The following is an 8,153-nucleotide window of genomic DNA, read 5'->3' as shown; positions in this document are numbered from 1 at the left end:
AAAAAAAAAAAAAAAAAGTCCAAGCTCACTAAGAAAACTATCATCAGGAACCTAAAAGATAATATCCTTTTTAAAATTCTTCTGTAGTATTGAGAAACAACTCTCTGTGGTCATAATATTCCTTGACCTTTTCTTGAGGCTCTAATTCCTTTTTAACCACCACTCTTTCTCTCAAATCTTGGCATAAACTTCTATATACAGCCATAATCCTATATAATAGAATTATGAGTCCAGAGCAAAGTTATACTTTCATACCCTAATCATTAATTCAGGACTTCATTGAAAGTTATCAGTTAGCATATTGCATGCAAAAATTCTTGTATGTACAATGAGGTGTCTAGATGCAAATTTTATTTTAATAATTGCCTACTCTAAAAAATGCAAGCATGGGATATTCAAAACCCCCTAATTCTTTGAAATAATATATTCATTTATAAAACACCAAATGTGAAATACTACCATGAAAAAAACATGTCTAATCCAGAAGCTCTCTCCAGGTGGTTGTTAGTATAAAATCTGTAAATGATAGAGGTATTTGCTCACCATAATTCCAAGTCTAAGAGAGGAACACAGATTATGAAAATAGATCATTAGAAATTAATCCTCAGTGCTGGAGAGATGACCCAGCCATTAAAGGCTAGGCTCACAACCAAAAATATAAGAAATTAATCCTCTCTTTTCTACAACAATCACATGAGCAGAGTATTGGGAGAAGACAAAGAAAGGAACAGTTAACTCTCGGAGGACATAGTAACCCTACACAGGCTAAATTAAAAACAATATTTGAGAATCATTCATGTTTTTTCTTCAGAGCAACTGAGCTTAACTGACAAGGACTGGACTCCAGAATTTTCTGAAGGTTCTAGCATGCAGAGTTTTTAGTGCAGGCCAAATGAACCTGAAGCATAGAGAAAGTTTCTTTGGAGTATATTCTGCATTAAGATTATGATGTAAATTATAAGTGAGTTCTTCGACACATAGGTCAATTTTAAAGAAAGGAGCACTGAACTTACTGGATGGGAGACCAGCTTTGCTGACTTAAACAACATTGCAAATATCTCAGGACAGAGCAATGGTCATGACCATGTGCTTCAAAGATGGATCCACACAGTTTTGGTTTTTATGAAACATCTCATAACTTGGAACCTTAGTCTCTTTAATTCTGCATCTCAAATGTCTACATCTAGCCAATTCTACAATTCTGAGGCATAGTACTAATAGCATTCATTCATTCACTCCTTCATTCCTTTTATTGTTCTTTGGATATCACAGTGTTTGTTGTATTAGTTTATAGTATAAGTAATAAATTGTTCAACTCTAAGTAATTTAAATCTGTGATAATCCATGCATCTATAACTCTGTGAAGATGATACTTAAGATCTGCCACCATGATGTGATTCCACCCAAAGACCATAGGAAACAACATGGGAAAATATCATTCGCCATTTCTAAATGAAAAAGACAAACAGGAAAGTAGAATACAATAAACATTACTTTCTACTCTATAATATTCTTGCCCTGCAAGGAAAGGCAAACATAATCGTATAAGTACAAACCAAATAATCTTATTAATATAGCAATGGAGTCTAATTAAGACAATGTGCACTGTTGATGTATGGTGCAATGACTAGTGTCTGATGCTGCCTACCCCCACAAATGTGTTAATTGCATGTTCTGCCACTAAAAGTCACATTCGAGTTTGTAAGTTCTTAAGGGGTTGTATATATTTGCTAGACAATTAAAACAGGTAGCCATTGAATGTACCATGTAGAATAAGAGAATTAAATGGGAGCAGTAATATCAAGGCACTTTGTCTTTACTGTTTGTAGTATCCCTGGTCTCAGTAGGGCCATCTGCAATCTATCATCAATCTGATTTTGGCTTTAAAACTATGCAATTGACAAAAAACAAAAACAAACAAACAAACAAAAAAACCTCTTTCTACAAGTGCTCAACCATACACCCTTATATGGCCACCATATGTAACGAAATTTATTATAAAAATATAAATTTTACGACAACATTTCTTCAAATCAGTTTGTTCGTTTCATCAAGGTCTCTATTTTTTTCAGGGTCTGTATTTTCCAATTGTCCATTTCCCACATTATATGTAGAGGGTAATTTTTGCTATTTATTATGAGAGAATTTCTGGCACTATAGTACTGTCTGATATACTTTTCTCCCTACAGTGTTAAAGAATGGTATGGCCCCAGCAATATATACTTAGACTTGCCAGCCTGTGGCTTAAAGGTTCATTAAAAATTCCTCACTGACTTGTATTAATACAAATTAGTAGTCAGAAAACATAATCCAGTGTAAGGTACTAATTTTTATTCATATATTCTATTAGCATATAATCGTCTTTTTGAAGAAATTAAAGGTGCATTATTATACTTGATGTGGCATAAATTATAAAAGCGAAAATTTCTCTTGCAAGGTTTTGCAGTTCTCCAGTAATTATCCATATTGCACCCTGGAAACTAAAATTAAATACATAAATTAAAGCAGTAGGGGAGATAATAACACTGTAAAGGGGGACCAGATTTAGCACAGTATATCATACCTGAGCCTCAGCCTGAGAAGAGCCACTACTGACTTGCTCACACAGGAACCAAAACAGGTTTCCTACAGACCAGAGCTTGACTGAGAGTGAAGTGATCACTTTCCATTTGACTAAAGGAATATTTCTTTTGTTCAAACAGTACTTACATAAATGGGTCTCCTCTGTGTACTTTCTGACCATGTTCATGAAGTGTCTCATCTTTGGGATTCACAGGATGTGAGTCCGGCAGCAACAGGCTATATAAAGTCAGTACAGTTGTGATCTCTTCACAAAAACTTTCAGCTCTTAACTCGTAGAAGATGTGCACACATAGATACACATCTAGCATCCCTTTTATCAAAAGTTGCTTGTTAGGATGAATTTATAATATTTATACTGGCTACAGGTAGTGATAATTGTTCTCCAGTTGACAAGCCTACAGGATCCCCATTCAATCACTAGTACTACTTATTTGGAATAAAGATCAGTTTGACACTGTTCTAAAAATCCAAAAGAATAAAAGCAAGTTTGAAGTCCCATAACATTTTATTTCCTTTTATGTAGTGATTCTTTTGAATAAGATAAGAAGTGATAACAAAGATCACACTATATATTAAGCACATTTGGTTTTAGTCCCAAGCACAGAAAAACAATATTAACTTAAACATACTCCCTCTGATTCCAGCAGGTAAAAATGGGCAAAAATGGAAACTTTTATTAGGAATATTGGTACCATATACTCATTTAATATTCTTTGTATGTAAACCCAGTATTTAAGAATATGTCCATGTTTGTTCATATTGAATCTACTGTAAGTAGAATAGATTTTATGGGTGAAAAGGTCTATTCTATCAACTGTACAACTATGTTATTATAGCTTTGTATAAAGCACTAACCTTTTTTGCATCAGTATTTACCAACAAAAAGAATTTACCACTAGCCCCGTAACTAGAATGTCATAATTAAGAAAGCTACAAACAATATCTTATGCTTACATGCATCACGTCTTCCCTAGATGTTGCTGCATAATCCTCATTGTGCTAACCCCTAAGATCAATGCTAAGTCAACACAGTACTTACCTGAAGATGACCACATTCCCATGGACAATATGTTAGCTTCCTTTTAACACTTTTGGCTTCAGAAGAGTGTTTCTCATCTGCCACATCAAACCAAGGCCCATGTGTTAAAGGATTAGTCTTGATGCCATGTTATATGTAGGAGCTGAAACTTTGAAAGTTGAAACTTGTTGATCTGTCCTCTGGTATTCTTTCTTTCCTCTTAATTTCCCAACAACATATCTGTCCATCATGCTCTGGAACTCTACTAGAAGTCTAAAAGCAATTACATTCACCTGGGCATGGATTGAGATGTCCAAAGGAATGGCCTAAAGTATCATTTTTATCATCTCTACTTATTGTTTTAGGTGTTGTGTTATAATAACAAAAGGCAGACTAACAAGAGATGACATGCATATTTTTAACTAGGAATAAAATGGATCATGCTAGCAAATTCATCTGTTTTCTCCATACATATAACCATTATTTTAGAGATTATCAAGTCTTTAGAGATAGAGGTTTAAAAATAAAATCATGCATAATTTCCATCCTTAAAGGAGTTATGACATAGCCATATGATCCTTGTGTACTTGTCTTACCGTATATTGCCTAAAGGTGTTTGCTTGCTAAAGATTGAAAACAGAATTTAAAAACACAATTGAAGCTTATAAGCTTAAAAATGGATACAAAGTAGGTACCACCTTCCAGGATATGATATGTACTCTATGTCCATAATATTTCTAAGAAATTCTTATTTCCAATAGGTAGGGTGTACTATGATTCAAATGTTTGTGTCCATCTAAAATCTATACAATGAAACTTAATCACAATGGCATTGAGGAAGTGATGAACTAGACCTCAGGAAGCTGTCTTCTCATTTGTCACATAAAGACTTGGTAAAAAAAATGCTACATAAAAATCAAGAAATATTCCCTAAAATATGTACCTACCACTTGAACATTTAAGGCTTCAGAACTAAGAGAAATATATTTTTGTTATTCATAACCCACCTTGTCTGTGAATTTAGTTCGCTGAATGGAGATAAAATTTTGTTATATGTCCCCTGATGTCAATACTAAATAAGGCAAACCAGTTGGAGGAAAAGAGCCCCCAAAGCAGGCAAAGAGTCAAAGATACCACCAACTTTCACTGTTAGAAATGTGATAAAAACACCAAGTTAATAACCATAATATATTCACAGAAGACCTAGATCTCAGACCCACATCAGCTCCCTGATTGTTCAATCTTAATAATCTCCTATGAGGCATGCTTAGATGATTCTGTAGGCATTGTTCTTGTGGTGTCCTCAAACCCTTAGGCTCCTCCAATTCTTCATTTTCTCGTTTCTCTTCCATAGTCTCTGCCTTATGTTTTGCTGTGGGTCTCTGCACACTTACCATGCCCCTGTTTGGTTGATATCCCAAGGAGACTTGTTCTATTTTGAAGGAAAGTGGAGGAGGAGTGGGTCAAGGAAGTGGGAAGATGAGTAGTGGGAATATAGAAAGTAGAAAGAGGGAAAATTGTTGTCAGGATGTAATAATATATGATAAAGAATAAAATTAAATAAATAAGTAAATGAAATAAAAAGAGAGATAAAATAAAAGTAACATTTTCTTTGAAAAATTGATATATAGAAATAGATATTGTTGAAATAACAACATAAAGTGTATCAATAGCTTTAGACTTAGTTAAAAAGGGAAGGCCAGCAGGACTCGTGGTTTGTATTTTAGATAAAGTCTAAAATGATGTGAAAAAAACTGTAATAGGTGATTGTGTTACTGGCTACAGGAGAGAGAAGTACAGAGAATGCTAGAACCTTAGAGAACAACTGAGAGTAGGATATGTATACATTATGAAAGACATTACTAAATAGCAAGTACATTCAGTTCTGTGTATTATAGTATGCTTACACATTGGTAGAAATTAATCATATATGCAATAGCTAAGTATTCAAAGTAAACTTTCCATCTTTATACCTTTGACTGAATTAAGTAATACATAAGCATGTGCAAAATCTGGAACTTGAGAGATACACAGTGAGAAGGAGCTACGAAATCTCATGAAATAGGGGTTGTATTTTTGCGTCCCAGATGTGATAATATAAGTGAAAGAAACCCAAGATGAAGAATAAACAAACCATGGATCATGAGTATCAAGTGTAATCTTAATACAAGCTATATCTGCTGAATATACCATTAATTTCACTCAAAGGGGTTTGTAAGATTCTCCTAGGAAAACAGGCCCATAGAATCCAGAGAGAACCACTCCCAGAAAGAGTACCCAGAGCTAAAGTCAAGTAGCGCAAGGATAGCAATGCCATTGAACATAATCCTGCAGCTAAGAATCCCACAACGCATCATCTTCGAACAACCAACCTTGTCAGCTGCTAGTTATAAAAACTTCAGGCAGAATTATAAAATCCTAGTTTCTTTTTGTATCATGGAAAATTCTCAAAGATCAGCTACTCCAAAGTACATTTTGTGGCAAGTTCCTAATTTTACATTGATGATACCAAAATCCTACATTTTTTACCCCTCTCTCTTCCACTAATCATGCAAAAGTATTCAGAATACTAAATATCATGAACATAAATAATGACCACCTTGGTGTCTACAGTCTCAGGAACTGACATATGAATATAGTAGTGAGTCTATTTGTGAGCCCACGTTTGGCTCACTAGATATCTGTTTTAGTTCAAATCTTATATTGCTCGAATTATGTCTTAACTTCCTATAGTTGTTATAATATTTGCCAGAAGAATGATTAAAGCAAAGAGTAATCCAACATTTCCAAAAGACACAATTTTTTTCCTTCTTTTTTTTAAAACTTTTTATTGGTTCTTTGTGAATTTCACATCATGCACACCAATCCCACTCATCTCCTACCTGCCTTCAACCCTGCCACCTCTCCCTCAACAGAGGAAAAATAATTATATTTTGGAAGCTTTAGTATATCACAGTGTGTCCAACAATATACCCTTTGTCCACACTTCTTTCATTGCAATGACTTGTTTGACTTTGCACAAGATTTCTGGCTTATGTTATTCTACTGATACTAGAAACTCACTGGGACTCTTCTTGGATAGGATAGCATGCAGTTGCCTTGTGTCATGAAGATTCTGTAGTTTTAGATCTGTAGAACTAGTCCCTTCATGTACTCCAGCAGTTCATTGATGGGGTGTATGTTGGGCTGGGCCAATTCAAAGCCCTGGATCTGGGCTTGAGAAGTACCTGAACTGGTCAGCTTGTTGATTCTCCTGCTCTCATGCCTTCATGGACAGGTCACCAGTAATCCCTGCTACCAGAGCCATTTCTACACTGCTATAACTGGTGAGGGACAGGGGCAGGTTTCCTACTCTCATGGCCCCAGAACAACTCTCTCATGATGCCCAGGTGAGACCTGGAGCAAATTCTGCACAGCCTTCAGACATAAACATGTCTCTAGTCGGCAGCCCAGACTAGGAACACCTGGCTGGGTGCTGCTGCAGGGCCATGCACCAAGATGTAGCCGCAGTGGCAGCACAGGCCAAGACACCACTGTGGTCTCAGGTGGCATCACCAGCTATTCACAGCAGGCAGCATTCCTCACTAACCTGTAGTTTTCAGTTCTGCCTCTCTTCATTGTGACCTCATCGTTCTTTTCCACTTCTATTCCATTTCTTCACCACGTACTTGTTCCTCTTAGTGAAGCTAGAGTCTTTGAGCATCTGAGATTGTCTAAGGAGTAGTATCAGAAGTCCAATTCCCAGATAGTGCATTATGGCATTGGCAAAGGTCAACTCAGGCATGATGTTTCCCCTCAGATGTTCACTGTGCCTGACCAATGGTCATCTCAGGCTAGCTTCCGGTCCAAGCCTCATGCTAATTTGGTGGTCATCTTGAGCTCACTCCTTGACTGGCCTGTCTGGGTAGCCCTGTGTGAAGTTCATCTGTCTTGAGCTTACTCCCTCCTGGGGCCTTCAGTTTCAGGTGGAGTTCTTCTATTCTCAGGCTTGCTCCCAGTCCTGGGAGCCTTTGAGGCCATCTGTCACTGGAATGGTGGTCATCTAAGGCTAGCTCTCAGGTGGAGCTATCTGGTACCAGGATAATGTTCATGTTAGGCTTGTTTCTTTCAAAGTATGATAGGCTACTAATCATACAAAAATTCATAGGTCAGAATACTGAGTGTAGACAGCAATCATACCTGTCATCCTTCTAGGAGCATAGGAGACACAATCTTAATAGCAAAATCCAGTTTCTCTTCCAATCCTTCCATTCCTTCTTCTACAATAACCCCTCTGTCTTAGGTTCAGTGGTTGTATTGTAGATATTTCCTTCAAGGCTAAATTATAGAATTATTAGTAACAGTGAAAATCCCTAAGAAAGCAAGCATCATTGCTATGTTATCTCCTAGCTTCTGGTGATTTTTGATAATTTTTGGCACCTGGTAGCTCATAGAAGCATCCCTCCATCTGTGCCTCCATTTACACTCAGGGTTTTCCTTTATGTGCTCTTGGGTTACAATTTATCTCCTGTTGTGAAGTCAGGAATGTTTGTATGGGAATCAACCATAACCC

General features: G+C 36.4%; 1 pseudogene; it reads right to left on the bottom strand.

Annotated features, from left to right (window-relative positions):
• Window positions 1–7,714: 7,714 nt before the first annotated feature.
• On the bottom strand, window positions 7,715–7,811 carry LOC116086742 (annotated as a pseudogene).
• Window positions 7,812–8,153: the final 342 nt, after the last annotated feature.

This window comes from Mastomys coucha, unplaced genomic scaffold (genome assembly GCF_008632895.1).
Source record: "Mastomys coucha isolate ucsf_1 unplaced genomic scaffold, UCSF_Mcou_1 pScaffold12, whole genome shotgun sequence".
NCBI classification, from domain to species: Eukaryota; Metazoa; Chordata; class Mammalia; order Rodentia; family Muridae; genus Mastomys; species Mastomys coucha.
The sequence above is the reverse complement of the archived record's forward strand: the minus strand, read 5'-3'. Positions and strand labels throughout refer to the sequence as shown.